The sequence below is a fragment of the Suncus etruscus genome, chromosome 15 (assembly GCF_024139225.1).
Source record: "Suncus etruscus isolate mSunEtr1 chromosome 15, mSunEtr1.pri.cur, whole genome shotgun sequence".
NCBI lineage: Eukaryota > Metazoa > Chordata > Mammalia > Eulipotyphla > Soricidae > Suncus > Suncus etruscus.
Genome location: NC_064862.1, coordinates 73,552,426 through 73,567,680, shown reverse-complemented (window position 1 = coordinate 73,567,680; position 15,255 = coordinate 73,552,426). Strand labels below are relative to the sequence as shown.

General features: G+C 50.7%; 1 protein-coding gene across 1 annotated transcript in view; it reads right to left on the bottom strand.

Moving 5' to 3' along the window:
* Positions 1 to 13,925, bottom strand: part of LOC126029565 (NADPH--cytochrome P450 reductase) — a 44,315-nt gene extending 30,390 nt beyond the window's left edge. The window contains exon 1 of the mRNA XM_049787854.1: positions 13,885 to 13,925. The gene's annotated coding sequence lies outside the window, so the exon portion shown is untranslated. The remainder of the gene's footprint in view (positions 1 to 13,884) is intronic.
* Between the last annotated feature and the right edge of the window lie 1,330 nt (positions 13,926 to 15,255).

Sequence of the window (15,255 nt, the reverse complement as noted above, 5' to 3'; positions counted from 1 at the left end):
AGGAGTAACCAAGCCCTGAGCACTGCTGGGTGTGACCCAAAAACCAAAAAATAAAAACCAAAAACAAAAGATTTATTTGTTTTGCTTCTTTAAGCTGAACCCAGGTCTCCTCCAGTATGTTTAGTCTGTTCTTAGCCCTCTGAGCTCTCTCCAATGGTCAAACAATACTTGGCTTCCAGAACACACTTTTTACCTTTTACGTGTCCATTTGCCCTGTAGCAACATCAGTGTGGTTTGGTAGAACAATATTCGGCTTCCAGAACACACCTTTTACCCCTTACATGTCCTTGTGCCCTGCAGTGCATCAGTGTGGTTTCCATGCTGGACCCAGTATCAATCATGCTATTGCATTTACATGTCAATCACTTAAGTACTTGTTTGATGTTCTCTTGGGTCGCTAACTACGGGTCATTCTTTGCTTCGTGAGAGTGGAAAGGCAAACTTTTCCATGGCTAGCACACCAGATTGTTTACTTATTTTTGGCTTTGTGGGGGGCATACTCGGCAGTGCTCAGGGGACTGAGCCATGCCAGGGACAGCAGCCAGGCCTCCTGCAAGCAAACCACACGCTCTAGCCCAACTGAGTTTCTCTCTCCGGCCCCAAAGGCACTCTGCTGGTTCATCAGTCATGCCTGCTCAGTGGTCCCAACTTCTCCACACCCTTCCTCATACAAGTTATAGGCTGTTTTTATTTCAAATATCCATCCAAGAGGGAAAGAATTGGTAGCTGTCTAGTTGTAGTTTAGGCTTAGGGTTTGATTTTGCATTTTCCTAACAACTAATGATGTAGACTCTACATCATTGTAGAGCATGTTTTCCTGTGCTTGGTCATTTAAATACTTTCTTTGTCCTTAGTTTATTGTTTGTTTGGGTTTTCTTGGTGGTGCCTAAATTGAACTCAGAGACTCACCCACATAAGGCCTCAGTTTACCACCCATATTCCCCAGTTCATCTTTGTTCAACTTTGGTTTTTTTGTTTTGGGGCCACATCTATTTTTTTTTCCGGCCACACCCATTTGATGCTCAGGGGTTACTCCTGGCTAAGTGCTCAGAAATTGCCCCTGGCTTGGGTGGACCATATGGGACGCTGGGGGATCAAACCGAGGTCCTTCCTTGGCTAGCGCTTGCAAAGCAGACACCTTACCTCTAGCGCCACCTCACTGGCCCCATGTTTTGGGGCCACATCTGGTGGCACTCAGGGGTTACTCCTGGCTCTGCTCAGTAATCGCTCCTGGTAAGTATGGAATGCCAAGGAACAAAACCAGATCTGACCCAGGTCAGCTGTGTGCAAGGCAAATGCCCTACCACTGTGCTATCTCTCCAACCCTGGTTTTGTTATTTTTTACTGAGTTATGTGAATTCTTTTTTTTTTGGTTTTGGGGCCACACCCGGCAATGCTCAGGGGTTACTCCTGGCTGTCTGCTCAGAAATAGCTCCTGGCAGGCACAGGGATTTGAACCAACCACCTTTGGTCCTGGATCGGCTGCTTGCAAGGCAAACGCCGCTGTGCTATCTCTCCAGGTCCGTGAATTCTTTTTGTATCCTAGACACCAGCTCTTACAAGACCCACAAACATTTGAAAGTATTCCCCACCTTCTATTACATGGGCTCTTTGGTACTTTTCTTTGGGGGCATGAGAGCTTTAATAAGAGTTTGATGGCATATGTATATTAGCTCAGGTTACTGTAACAAATTACAGAGACTACCTGGCTGAGGTCAGAAACGTTCCTTTCTCAAAGTCGGGAGGCCACGAGAAAAGGCAAGATGAAGGCACCAGCAGCCCAGTGCCAGAGCCACAGGCAGCCAGACAGCTATGCCCTCCATGTAGGCTTCACAGGGCTGAAGCAGAGACAGAAACAAGTTTGTCCCTCTTTCCTTTGGTTTTTGGGCCAGACAGCATTGCTCAGGGCTTATCCTGGCTCTGAGTTCAGGAAACACTCATGGTGGGCTTAGGGGGACTCAGACCTGGGTTCATGAGTTGGCTGCATGCAAGGCCAATGCCCTACCGTTGTGTTATCTTTCTAGGTTACTGATCTTAACATGAGCTCTACCCTCATGACCTAATCACATCCCAGAGCCCTGCCTAAGACCCTTGATGCCTGTATCATCCCAGAGGTTTATAATTCAAATTCTATTTTTTGGGGGGTGGGGGAAACTGGGCCACACCAGGCAGTGCTCAGGGCTTATTCCTGGTTCTGAGCTCAAAGGTCAGTTCTAATTAACTCAGGCGACCACCTGGGGTGCCAGGATTGAACCTGGGTTGGCTGGTGTAAGGCAAGAGCCTTCCCTACTGTACTATAATTCTAGCCCTAATATATTCTAACGCTTACACTTGGGGGTTGTATATTTTTGGGGGAGTACCACACCCGAAAGTGCTCAGAGGATACTCCTGGCTCTGCACTCATCACTCTTGGAGGTGCTTGGTGGACCAAATGGGATGCCAGGAATTGAACCTAGGTTGGCCGCATGCAAGGCAACTGCCTTGTTATGCTATCGCTCAGCCCACTTACATTTGTTTTTCCCCCCTGTCCTTTGATTTGCTCTTTCTATACAGAGTAAGGTAGGGGTATGCAGCCATCTAGCTGTCCCAGTGCTAATTACTGAATTATCCCTTCCCTAGTGAATGGACGGGCCTGGGAGCAAACTCAGTGGTAAGGCCGGATAAATGAGTCCTAAGTGTCTCTAGTCCTATCTCTGGCGGCTGCTGAGCACTGCTGGGTGTGGTGCTGGTGACCCTTGAGCGCTGGGCACGGTCAGCTGGCACTAGGCCCAGCTCTGCCCTGGAGTGGCCCCATGTCCCCAAGCACCACCAGATGTGGTCCCTATTAAAAAAAAACAACCCTAAGGAGTTTATCGAGGGCTCAGGATCTGGCCCACTGGCCTCTCAGACCTACCCCAAGATCGTCATCACTTAGCTCTGCAGGAAGTTTCACAACTAGGAAGCATGAGTCTGCCAGGCCCCACCCGTACTTCCTTTTCAAGACTGCTTTTGGCTATCTGGGGATTCTAGCAATTTCACGGGAATGTTAACATCTTTTCCCTCTAGGCCCACAATGCCCAGCGATTTTTACAGGGACTGCAGAGATTCTGGCTATTGCTTCAGGAGATAACGCCATCGTAACATCAAGTTTCCCCATCCACTTTAAAATCCATATTTCCCATCATTTCCTCCTAGCAGCTTGGTTTTGTTTTGTTTTGCTGTTAGGTAGCACCAAAGTTCTACACCTGCTTGTTTATTCTGAAGTATTTTCCTCCTTTGATGAGATCTAAACGGAATTGTTTCCTTAGTGCTTCTTAGAGACTATTCACTAGCCAAATAATGCCGCAGTTAGCCACAGAATAAACAACCATCTACTTAATGACATAATCAAATAAATTCAAATGGAGGAGGAAGGAGCAGCTCTTACTCAAGTGTAAAATCCCAACTCGTAAATGTGGGAAAGTGAGTTATGTAAGGCACAGACATAGTAATAAAAAGATTAACAGGTTACTTCTGGATGCCTTGTTCCAAACTGGTGAAGCCTGCATTCTCCTCGAAGGGAAAATTTACTGAGCACACGCTACAATTAGTGATCAAAAATCCCAGGAGAAATCTCAGGCTTTGCATGGCCTTAAGGTTCTGCCACAAAGAGAAAAATAGTCACTTTCTAGGGGAAAACCCGGAGGACACAGGCTAAACAGGAACCCCATAGATACCTTACTAGCAACAACCTGAGATAAAAATCTGTTTGAGGGATGGGGTTTGGCTAAACAGGAACCCCACAGATACCTTACTAGCAACAACTTGAGATAAAAATCTGTTTGGGCGATGGGGTTTCTGCCATGGCTACAGACTTGCACCCTAATCCTGAAAACATGTTCACAGGAGGCAATGGAGGAGACATGAACACTAAATGTGAGTGTGGACTTGGAGCAGAGCCCAGCTAAGAAAAAAGACATGTGAAGACCAGAGCCATAGCACGCTGGGAAGGGCGCTTGCCTTGCATTCAGCTGACCCAGGTTCGATCTCCTACATCCCATATGGTCCCCCTCAAGCACTGCCAGGAGTGATTCCTGAGTGCTGAGCCAGGAGTAACCCATGAGCATCACCAGATGAGGTGCCCTCAAAAAAGAATAAAGCATAAACTCAATGAATGGCCCCAAAACAAGCAAATACACACAAGACATTCATGGAAAACTCAACAAAGGAAAGGAGTTTCCAGGTCTATACCCAGCGATGCTAGAAGAGCCATGTGGTTACTGAGATCAGGCTCATGCTTATGTAACAACCGCTGTGCTGTCTCCAGCCCCGATTTGGTGTTTTGTGTGTGTGTGTGTGTGTGTGTGTGTGTGTGTGTGTGTGTGTGTGTGTGTGTGTGTGTGTGTGTGTGTATTTCTGCCACATCTGGCAATGCTCAGAGCTTATTCCTGTCTCTGCGCTCAAGAATCACTCCTGTAGGGCATGGAGGACCATATGGGATGTCGGAGCTCGAACTTGGATCAGCTGCATGTATGGCAAATGCTCTCCCCACTGTGCTACCATCTGCACAGCCCCTTACATCTCTCCAACATTCAGGAACTAACGCCTTGTGGACCTTGTGCAGTTGTCCTGCTCTGCATTCTCTACTTGTCTCCTCCTTTTTGTTGCTATGGTTTTGGGAGTTTGGGGGCCACACCTGGCTGTGTTCAGGGACCAGTTCTTAGGGGCCCCCTTCTGGCCAGGCCAGCGAGCGCAGTATCTGCTGTACTTTATGTTGGCCTTGTTCTGTGACAATAAACACCAACAGTAAAGGGTGGGCGGAAGCAGAGCCTGAACCCTGAGTCACTGTGGACTCACCTAAGTCACCCCGGAGCCCCAAGCTCATGAGATGACAGATCCTTGTCTGGAATCTGGGAACTCACAGGGCAGAACCAAAGTTCACCTTCCATGAGCCAGTGCAAGGTTGAGATCCAACCCCTCCACGTGCCAGTGCTCCCAGCCCAGGCAAAGTTCCAGAGACAAGTAGGTCCGTGGAGTCACCCCAAGGTCTATTCTAGTCACTTTCCTGCAATATCTATTCCCACCCATCCCCAGTCACACTCCAACAGCCCCCTAACCCCACCCACTCAGACTATGATGGCCTAACCTTCACCTCTACCCCCGTCCCTCTCTTAACATGCTGATGCCTGTGAGTGCCACTGGTGGCTCACTGGTGGCTAAGTGAATACAAAATAAACCCCTGGAGCCAGAACAATAGCGCAGCAGTAGGGCATTTGCCTTGCACATGGCTGACCCAGAATGAACCACAGTTCGATCCCTCGGAGTCCCACAGAGTCCCCCAAGTAAGGAGTGATTCCTGAGAATATTGCCAGGAATAACACTGGAGCATCACCAGGTGTGGCCCAAAATCACAGAAAAAAAACATAGACCCCTGCTGAGTACTAAATAACAGGCACCTCGGAAGTAGTGAGACCTTGGTTCCCGGCCCAGATAAGGTAGGATCTTATCCCGGCTTCTGGGATCCGGATCCTAAACTCATCCCTCAAGTCTCAGTACTTCATGGCCAGCATCCAAGTTCCGGTGATCAAAGGACACAAATGCTACCAGGGCCCTGACACATGACAGCTCACAAGGTTGGCTCAGTGCCTAACTTTTAATATTTAATTCCCTTTCTTTAATCATTTTTTCTTTTTTTGTTTGTTTGTTTTTGTTTTTGGGCCACAGCCATTGACACTCAGGGGTTACTCCCGGTTATGCTGGCTTGGGGGGACCATATGAAATGCTGGGGGATCGAACCTCGGTTCGTCATAGGCTAGCGCATGCAAGGCAGACAACTTACCTCTAGTGCCACCACTCTGGCCCCCCCTTTAATCTTTTAATCTATTTTCTTATAATTTTTTGGCTTGGGGGGGGTCCTCATGAGCACTAGGCAGTGCTCAATTGCTCTTCCCTCCACCCCATGTGGCCAGAGCCTCTGGAGCTACTCTCCACACTTGATCAGCAAATGAGCTCTTGTCCTGGGCTTCCAGGTCATTGCCATAGACAAATCTAAAAAGACCTAGAACTAGCATGGAGGGTGGAAAGACCTGAGTTCTTCAATTATAAAGTGATTTTTTTTTTTTTTTGGTTTTGGGGACACACCTGGAGGCACTTGGGGATTACTCCTGGCTCTGGACTCAGAAATTACTCCTGGATTGGGCTCGGAGAGATAGCACAACGGCGTTTGCCATGCAAGCAGCCGATCCAGGACCAAAGGTGTCCCATATGGTCCCTCATGCCTGCCAGGAGCTATTTCTGAGCAGACAGCCAGGAGTAACCCCTGAGCACCGCCGGGTGTGGCCCAAAAACCAAAAAAAAAAAAAAAAAATTACTCCTGGCAGTGACGGAGATAGCATGGAGGTAAGGCATTTGCCTTGCATGTAGAAGGACGGTTGCTAGAATACAGGCATCCCATATGGTCCCATGTACCTGCCAGGGGCGATTTCTGAGTGTAAAGCCAGGAATAACCTCTGAGCGCTGCCGGGTGTGACCCAAACCCCCCCCCCCAAAAAAAAAGAAAAAGAAATTACTCCTGGCAGACTCAGGGAATCATATGGAATGCTGGGGATCAAACCTAGGTTAGCCATGTGCAACACAAATGTTCTCCCCACCGTGCTATTACTCCAGCCCCTGATTACTGAATAAATGACCCACGATCAGAGGAATTGGAGACATGTAAAGTTTCCTGTGGAGAAGGAAAATAAAAATCCTACCGGAAGCCCCTAATTTGGCCTCCTATTTGTGTCACTGGGAGTGAACCCAGGACTTCCACACACAGGGCCTGTGTTCCAAGACACCTTTTGCCACAAGCCACTTCCCTGTCCTTTGTACAAGTAGAGGGAGAAAGGGGAAGAAAAATAAAATACCAACACACAACTGCAGGAGGCTTCTAGATCAATCTAAGAGTGAATGGTACCATGGACAGAGCTGAGAAGGGTGTGCAGGGCGGAAACAATAAGAGGAAGAGGTTCTGGGCCTGGAGGAGCAGGCCACAAGCAGGGCAAGGCCTGGCAGGGGAGTTTTGGAGGAGAGTAGAGGAAGGTTGAGGGGGGCCAGTCTTTCGTGATCTCTGAGAACCTGCAAACCGCGTTACACAAGGGCCCGGGAAGCAGGTCCAAGAAGCGGTCAAAAGCCTGTGGCCCAGCCAAACCCCACCCCAGCGCAGCCCCGCTCCATTGGCTGATGCCTCTCCCAGGTTCCAGAGCCGCCATCCCTGTTTGCGGTGTTGAAAACTGACCCCAGTGTATCCCCAATACAGAATCAACACGTCCGGGGTCAGAGGTGAGAGCAGATTCGCACATCCTGGCCAGCCCTCCAACCTTTGCACGGCTTGGCCAAGGCCCGCAGCAGTGGCTGGTGAGCGCTCCAAGCCTGCTGAGCACTTACATAAGTGCACCAAAACCCATGTGGAGGGCCAAGCCCACAGATGGGGTGGGGAACAAGGGCCACAGATCAAGCCCAAGGAGATTAAAACCCGGTGACTAACCCAAACAAGTTTCACCTATGATCACTTCCCCCATATCTGCAGGCACACCCCATCCAGAAGAAACCCCGGGGTACAGAGGCCAACTTTCCTGGGCCTATCTGATACTGCTGGAGGTCTCAGGGATCCCCTTGGCCCCTCTTCGGGTCCTGTTCAGCCTTGGGGGATGCCAGGAGCTGTAGGGCCAATACCCCAGCAGGGTTGGCGCTGCCTCCACCTGGTCCCCCAGTGCCAGGCAAACCCCCCTTCCCCTGACACCCATCAACAGTATTTTTCTGTCCAGACTACCCAGGAAGGGAGCCAGGTACCCCACAGGTTTGATTCCCAACACCCACAACTGTTGCCCCAATGCGCATCACCCCAAAAGGGCCACACCTGGGCTCCCTGAAAGCAGCCAGCCCTAAGAATCTTCTCTACAACATTCCCCCAAGCATACACACTGCCAAGAACATCCACTGGGTGGGGGCACTCTAAGGATGGAGCATTTATTTTATTATTTGGAGAAAGGGGGATTGGGGCATATAGTACTCAGAGCTGAGTCCTGGCTCTGAGCTCAAGTTGGGGGACCCTATGGGATGCTAGGAATCGAACCTGTCAGTGTCAGGTATGGCAAAACACCTCCCATTACCCTATTATTGATTCCTGGAGATAGGGCGCTGAAACCATGTGCTTAGATAGACAGGAGTACAGAAGTGCCCGCCTGAGAGCATGCCCCAGGGAGGAAATGCACCTCTCAGCCCCTGTAACTCCACCTGCCAGGTGAGTTTGAGCCTTGGTGAGGTCTATTAGGTCCTTGAGCCAACTCAGAAGTCACCTTTACTATGGGCGGCTAGAGCTGAGAGAGTTCTGCCTCTCACTAGAGACTCTGAGGGGATTACGAGTCCCAGGAACCTGGATGCACCAGCCACGGACACTGAGGTCCAGAGACCTAGAAACAGCAACATCACAGGGAACAGGGCATGTGCTGGGCTGAGAGCACCATGCTCCCCACCGCCCCAGGAGGCAGGTGGGGCTGGGTTTCTTTCCCCCACTTCATAGATGCAGGAAACAAGGGTCAGGCCCAGCACCTCACATGGGGCAGCCCTGAGTCACCATCAAAGCGGCAGAGCAACAACACAGGGCAGCACCTTGCGTTCTCAGCAGGATCCCAACGAAGGTTGCTTTTTAGCTGTGAAGAAATGCCCAGTGTGACCCACAGGCCACTGCAGAAACTCTGGAGGGCTGCACTGCAGGCCACTGCAAGGAATGTGAAAGGATGGGAGGAATAAAATATTTTGTCCATTAGGACTTTTCTTTTCTTTTCTTTTTTTTTCCCGTTTTTTGTTTTTGGGCTACACCTGGTGACGCTCAGGGGTTACTCCTGGCTATGCGCTCAGCTATGCGCTCAGAAATTGCTCCTGGCTTGGGGTACCATATGGGATGCTGGGGGATCGAACCATGGTCTGTCCTAGGCTAGCACGAGCAAGGCAGACGCCTTACCATTTGTGCCACGGCTTCGGCCCCCACATAGGACTTTTCTGCACAATCCTCTCCATTCAGAAAGCTGAAGCAGCACAGCCTTGGGAGAAAGAAGGGAGAAGGGTCCTGGACCTGTCAAAGGGGCATGAAAGACTAGCCTTCTGGGGACATGAGAAGAACTTGGAGACACAGTAGAGTAGACTATGGGGACCGAGGATAGCACAACAGGGAAGGAGCTGGCCTTGCATTCAGCCCACCCAGGTTCGATCCCCGGCATCCCATCAGGTCCCCAGAGCACCACTAGGAGTGATCCCTGAGTAAAGAGCCATGAGTAAGCCCTGAGCACCGCTGGTGTGACCCCAAGCAACAACAGCACAAGACCTAGCATGCATTGCCCTGACATAAAAGGCATTTTCACTGCAATAGATTTCTTTTCAGCACAGGCCTTAGAATTCTGAATTCACGATGATAATTCGGGGGGTGGGGGCTGGAGGTGTATGGGGGTGATGGCATTTGCCTTACACACCGCTGATCCTGGTTGGAATCCTCAACACCATGTATGATCCCCCTGAGTACTAACTCAAACCTCTACCACGAAATAATTCTGGGGTCAAGGAAGTGGTTCAAAGAACAGGCACATATATGCTGCACATGCAGGAACTCTGGGTTCAATCCCTTGCAAAACTGTGCCTCCTAAACACAATCAGGTCTGACTCAGAAACTAAAACAAAACAAAACAAAACCAATAAAAACAATAACAAGATGATTCTGTGGGTGAGCATTTAACAAAATGATCCTTTTTAGGGTTTTGTTTTTGTTTTTGTTGTTGTTGTTGTTGTGGAGCCATACCCAGCTATGATCAAGACTTACTCCTGGCTCTGCACTCCAGAATCACTCTTGACAGACTTGGGGAACCATATAGGGTGCCAGAGATTTAACCTGAATTGGCCACATGGCAAGTGCCGTACCTACTGTATTATTCATTGCTCTTGACCCCAAATACCCTTTTTAGATAATCTGGTTTATCTACTGTCATTTAATCACACCACTTCTGCTCTCCCTCCCTCCCTCTTTTTTCCCTCTCCCTCTCCTTCTCCTGGTTTTCCTTCACGCAAAGAATTCAATGTAAGGTTAGGGAGGGATATCCCCTGTCTAGTTCATATATTTCAGCAGAATTAAAAAAAAAAAAAACCAGCAAAAACCATAGGATCTTTTCCCCCAATAATACTGGTTACTAAAAATAATTCTGTCCTTTTCTTTTCAGCCTTCTTTTTTATATTATAAAGGGGGTGGATCTTTCCTTCATGGTGTAGGAAGACATCATGTGAGGTAATCAAAAAGCAGCCCCAGGGCAGAAGACAACTGTTGTTTTTCTTGAGTTTGTTTGCTTAAAGTTTACTGAGATTCAGCCATAAGAAAAGATAAAGTCATGCAATTTGCCTCTTTGTGGAGGGACCGGACAGTCTCCTGCTAAGTGAAGCTTGTCAGAGTGAGACGGACTCAGACTGATCTTCGTCATAGGCGGGATAGAAAGAAACATATGGTGGAATCATGAATGACCAAAGACAGTAAAAAACAAAGGGCATGAAACAAATATTCAGTGGGAAACGTGCCACTGGGGGAGGTGTGTGAAAGGTAGGATGAGGCGGAGGTGGGTGGGAAATGCCTGCGGTAGAGAAAAGTGTTCAATCAGGAGGAAGAGATGGTGCTGAAAGGGGGTCAAGTGTTATGCATGAAACTCTGTTGGCAACAGTACTGAAAGTAAACCACAGTGAACAAATTTATATTATAAAAGAGGGGGTGGAGAGATAGCACAGCAGTAGGGAGTTTGACTTGCATGTAGCGACATCCTATGTGGTCCCTGAGCCAGCCAGGAGCGATTTCTGGCTGCAGAGACAGGAGTGACCCCTGAGCGCCACCGGATGTGACCCAAACCTGCCCCCTCCCTCCAAAAAAAGCCGAGGCCAAAGCAATAGCACAGCAGGTAGGGTGTTTGCCTTGCATGCGGTCCACCCAGATAGGATCCTCAGCATAGTTTACTCCAGGAGTAAACTCTGAGCACAGCTGGGTGTGGCCCAAAATCCAAACAACAACATAAAAACCCAACAACATCACCCCTCTTGTAGAAGTCTGGTGGAGGGGGACAAATAGGAGTGGGGGGAAACTAGTGGAGAGAAGTGGAAACTGGTGAAGGGATTGGTGTCGAAACATTACATGCCCCAAACCCAATCATGAATAACTTCATAACTTTGCAGTGGCTAATTAAAAAAATTAAGTAAAAGAATAAAATACTTTACCTGCACTATTCAATCAATCAATCAATAAAATGTACTTAGTTAAAAATTATGTTGTGTTAGGGGCCAGCGAGATAGTATAGCAGGGAAAAACACTTGCCTGGCAAGTAACTAAATCTCAGAAGACTAGGATTCAAAATCCCATCCCTAGCACAGCATATGATCCCCTCCAAACACCACCAGGGGTCACTCCTGAGCACAGAGCCCGACACAACCCTAGAGCACCACCTGTCCACGATGTTTGTTCATAGGGAAAAGAAAAAAGAAAAAAAAATTATATATATATATATATATGTAAAGAAAATAGTTAAGAAATATCCTCATGGGCCCGGAAAGATAGCACAGCAGCGTTTGCCTTGTAAGCAGCCGATCCAGGACCAGGTTGGTTTGAATCCTGGTGTCCCATATGGTCCCCCGTGCCTGCCAAGAGCTGTTTCTGAGCAGAGAGCCAGGAGTAACCCCTGAGCACCGCCGGGTGTGACCCAAAAACCAAAAAAAAAAAAAAAGAAAAAGAAACATCCTCACCACCAGCAAGGATTTTTTGGTATCACTGTATGGAGCTATGTAGGATGTTCATGTTCTATTTGTGCATTTTTGTAATTCCAAAGCCTTGTTGAGCACTGGAGGGCCAGAGAGATAGTACAGAGTGGAGGGCACTTGACTTGTACATAGCTGATCCAGGTTTGCTCCCTGGCACCCTAAGCAATCTCCTGAACCTTCCAGGAATGACCCCCTGAGCATAGAGCCAGGAGTAAGCCCTGAGCACCACCAGGTGTGGCTCAAAAACATACAAAACAGATATACACATATATGAATATATATATTATTAATGAGAACATAAGTTTTATAAACAGAAAAAATGCAATTACATAAATCCAGTCACTTTTCCATTTCCCTTTTTTCTGATCTTTTGTTTGGGGGCCATACCTGGAGGTACCCTGGGTCAACTAGCCTGGGTCAGATCCATTGCCAGGCAAAGCCTTAACAACCTGTCCTCTGTCTTCAGGCCCTGATCTTAGATTTGGGGGGGGGGGGGGGGTTGAGGTTTAGTTTTTAAATGAAAAGACACCAGATCTGGCTGGCAGGTGGTGTGGGGAAAGGCAGAGCCAAAGCTGCAGGGACTTGCCACCCTGCAGAGCTTCAGAAGCATGAAAGGTACCTCCAGGATTCCAGAAGCTTCCATGGCAAGGGAGGGGGAGGACAAAACTAAAATTGCCAAAGAGCTAACGTCTTAGATCGTCCAGACACAGTCCTACCTCCTGAGAACACGGGAGGCTTCCCTAACTCAAAGACTGATTTTCAGAGACTGATTTTCCAAGGAGACAAGGATTAACCACCTGTTGCCTCACAAACTGCCCTCTCAGACCAATGGCAGCAGGGGTAGAAGGGCACTTCCAGGCGCTGAAAGATGCCCCTAGGGCTCCTCTTCATCTCAGCCTTCCAAATGCTCAAAAGGAAGGGAGAATTACGGGGACACCCATAGGGAGCTGTGACCACAGAAAGCTGGGGGGTTGTTATTCCTGGCACCTTCTCCGGTATGTGAATCCTGCTCTGGGGACACTTGAGCAGAGGAAGCTGATGGCCTATTTCTCACCTAGGGAAGCATGAACCTTAAAGGGAGCCCTGGCCTTTCCCTCCAAGAGCGAAGTGTGGTTGCCTGAGAGAGGCCCCAAGAAGGGGTGATGGGGAGGAGCACTTCGCCATGGATCACTGGAACCCCCCCAGACACTTGGATAGGCAGAACTGGGGAGAGATTCCTACAGGAGGGTCTAGGAAAGGCTGTGGCTCATGAGAGGCACTGGAATGGAAACAGGGAAGCTAGTCATCTGCACCCTAAAAAGGAGCCTTCTCACTCAGCTTTTGGGGGAGCACAGCTGGGATTCTCTGTTCCTGGCAAGAGGAGACTTAAATCACCAACCCCTCACTCCAACACCCCCCAAAAAACCTAAAGGGCACTACTGATGGGCCTAAAAGGAGGCGACCTCCTTCCCAGCCAGGAAGGACCCCCCAGGCAGAGGCAGAGGGGAGCTTGGCAGGGAGGGAGAGAGAAAAGGCCCAAACGTCAAGTTCCCAAAAGACACCCCGCGCCTCCCCCACGGGGAACAGCGACCTCTGACCCAGTTAGCTCTTAGGGACCTAAGGGTGTCGTCTCTGGGCGGGCAGAAAGTCCAGTCTGTCGGTCTCAGCGGCCACCAACGCAACTGCCCGCCGAGGACAATGTCGCCCACCCAGGGCGCCCGGACCACGCAGGGCCGAGTCCCAGACTTGGTCGGATTGGGGATCCTGCTAGAGGGCGTCCTAGATCTGGGGGTCGGGGGGTCGATCCCGGTCACCGGCAGCTTCCTGCGGGGAAACTGAGGCACGTGGACAGCTCCCTGAGGGGAAACTGAGGCAAAGAGGCAGAATTCGGGAGTGGTACAGCCGCCCCAGGAGCCGGTTGGCAAGGCAGGGCCGCCCCGAGAAGGGCCGACGAGGTTGGGTGGCGCCTTTCAGCGCGAGCATCGTCGAGGAGACTCCAGGCCCACCCCACAGCACCCCCGATCCCCAGCGGCGACCAGCCAAGCAGACCGCGGGCCCCGGGACTCCGCCACCCCGAGCCCAGAGCCACGCCAGCCATCCCCGGCAGCGGACGAAACGATTACACTCACTCACCGCGGGCGGCCCCGGCTGCTCTCCCCGGCCCGGGAGCAGGACGCAGGCCCAGACCCACGGGGCGCTACCACCGCGCGCGCGCCGGTCGGGGGTGCAGGCGGGGCCGCCCGAGGCTCCGCCCCGTTACCCGCAGGCGGCGCGCGCCTCCCTAGAGCTCGGCGGTCCCCGCGGCTCGCGTTCTTGGTACGACCCGGTAGGCCACGCCCTCACAGGCCACCTAGGCCATGCCCAGGAAGGTCCAATCACGCCCCCTCGGCAGCCCAGGCCACGCCCCTGTATCTCAAGCCACGCCCACACCGGCGCCCCCGCCCATTGAGGTGCCTTTGGGAGCCCCACAGTCTTCCTCCTGCTCCCGAGCTGCACGCACCCTTGGTCCCCTGCCCTGAAAATGAACGGGCTGCAGGCAATGACTGATCGCCGAGCTCCTTCCTGCAGCTTGAGCTTGCAGGAAGGCTCGGAATGGAATGCGGGCGGGACAGAACCGCCTTGGTGGGCGGGAAAGAGCTGCAGGGATAGGGTTTGTCACGTCAGCAGAAGGGCTCAAGACAGACAGGGCTTCAGGGGCTCGCCCAAAATGCGCTTGACAAGGCTTCTATTTCTCTCTCTTTTTGGTTTGTGGGCCACACCCGGTGACGCTCAGGGGTTACTTCTGGCTATGCGCTCAGAAATCGCTCCTGGCTCAGAGGGGACCCTATGGGACGCCAGGGATCGAATCCAGGTCCGTCCTGGGTCAGCCGCGTGCAAGGCAAACGCCCTATCGCTCTGCTATCGCCCCGGCCCCAAGACTTCTATTTCTTGGTAGTACTTGGCTCTGGGATATTAGCGGGTGCAGCTCTGAAGCGCCCTCATTCCCAGCCTCCAGCACCTCCGGGCTGATGTAGGTTTCCCTGGCCCTGTATGGATTGAGCAGCACCCCATCCTTTGGCCCTTACATGGAACAGTGCCCACAAATCCCGGACTTTCCTGGAAATACACTGCTCTCGGAAAGGGAGGGAGGGAGGGAGGGAGGGAGGGAGGGAGGGAGGGAGGAAGGAAGGAAGGAAGGAAGGAAGGAAGGAAGGAAGGAAGGAAGGAAGGAAGGAAGGAAGAAGGAAGGAAGGAAGGAAGGAAGAAGGGAGGGTGGGAGGGAGGAAGGAAGGAAGGAAGGAAAAAAGGAAGAAAGATAGAAGGAAGGAAGGAAAGAAAGAGGGAGGGAGGGAGGAAGGAAGGAAGAAGGAAGGGAGGGAAGGAAGGAAGGAAGAAGGAAGGAAGGAAAGAAAGGGAGGAAGGAAGGAAGGAAGGAAGGAAGGAGAAAGTGAGATAACACAGCAGGTGACTCTTATCTTGCTCATGGCTGACCTCAGTTCCATTGGAGGCATCCTATATGGTCCC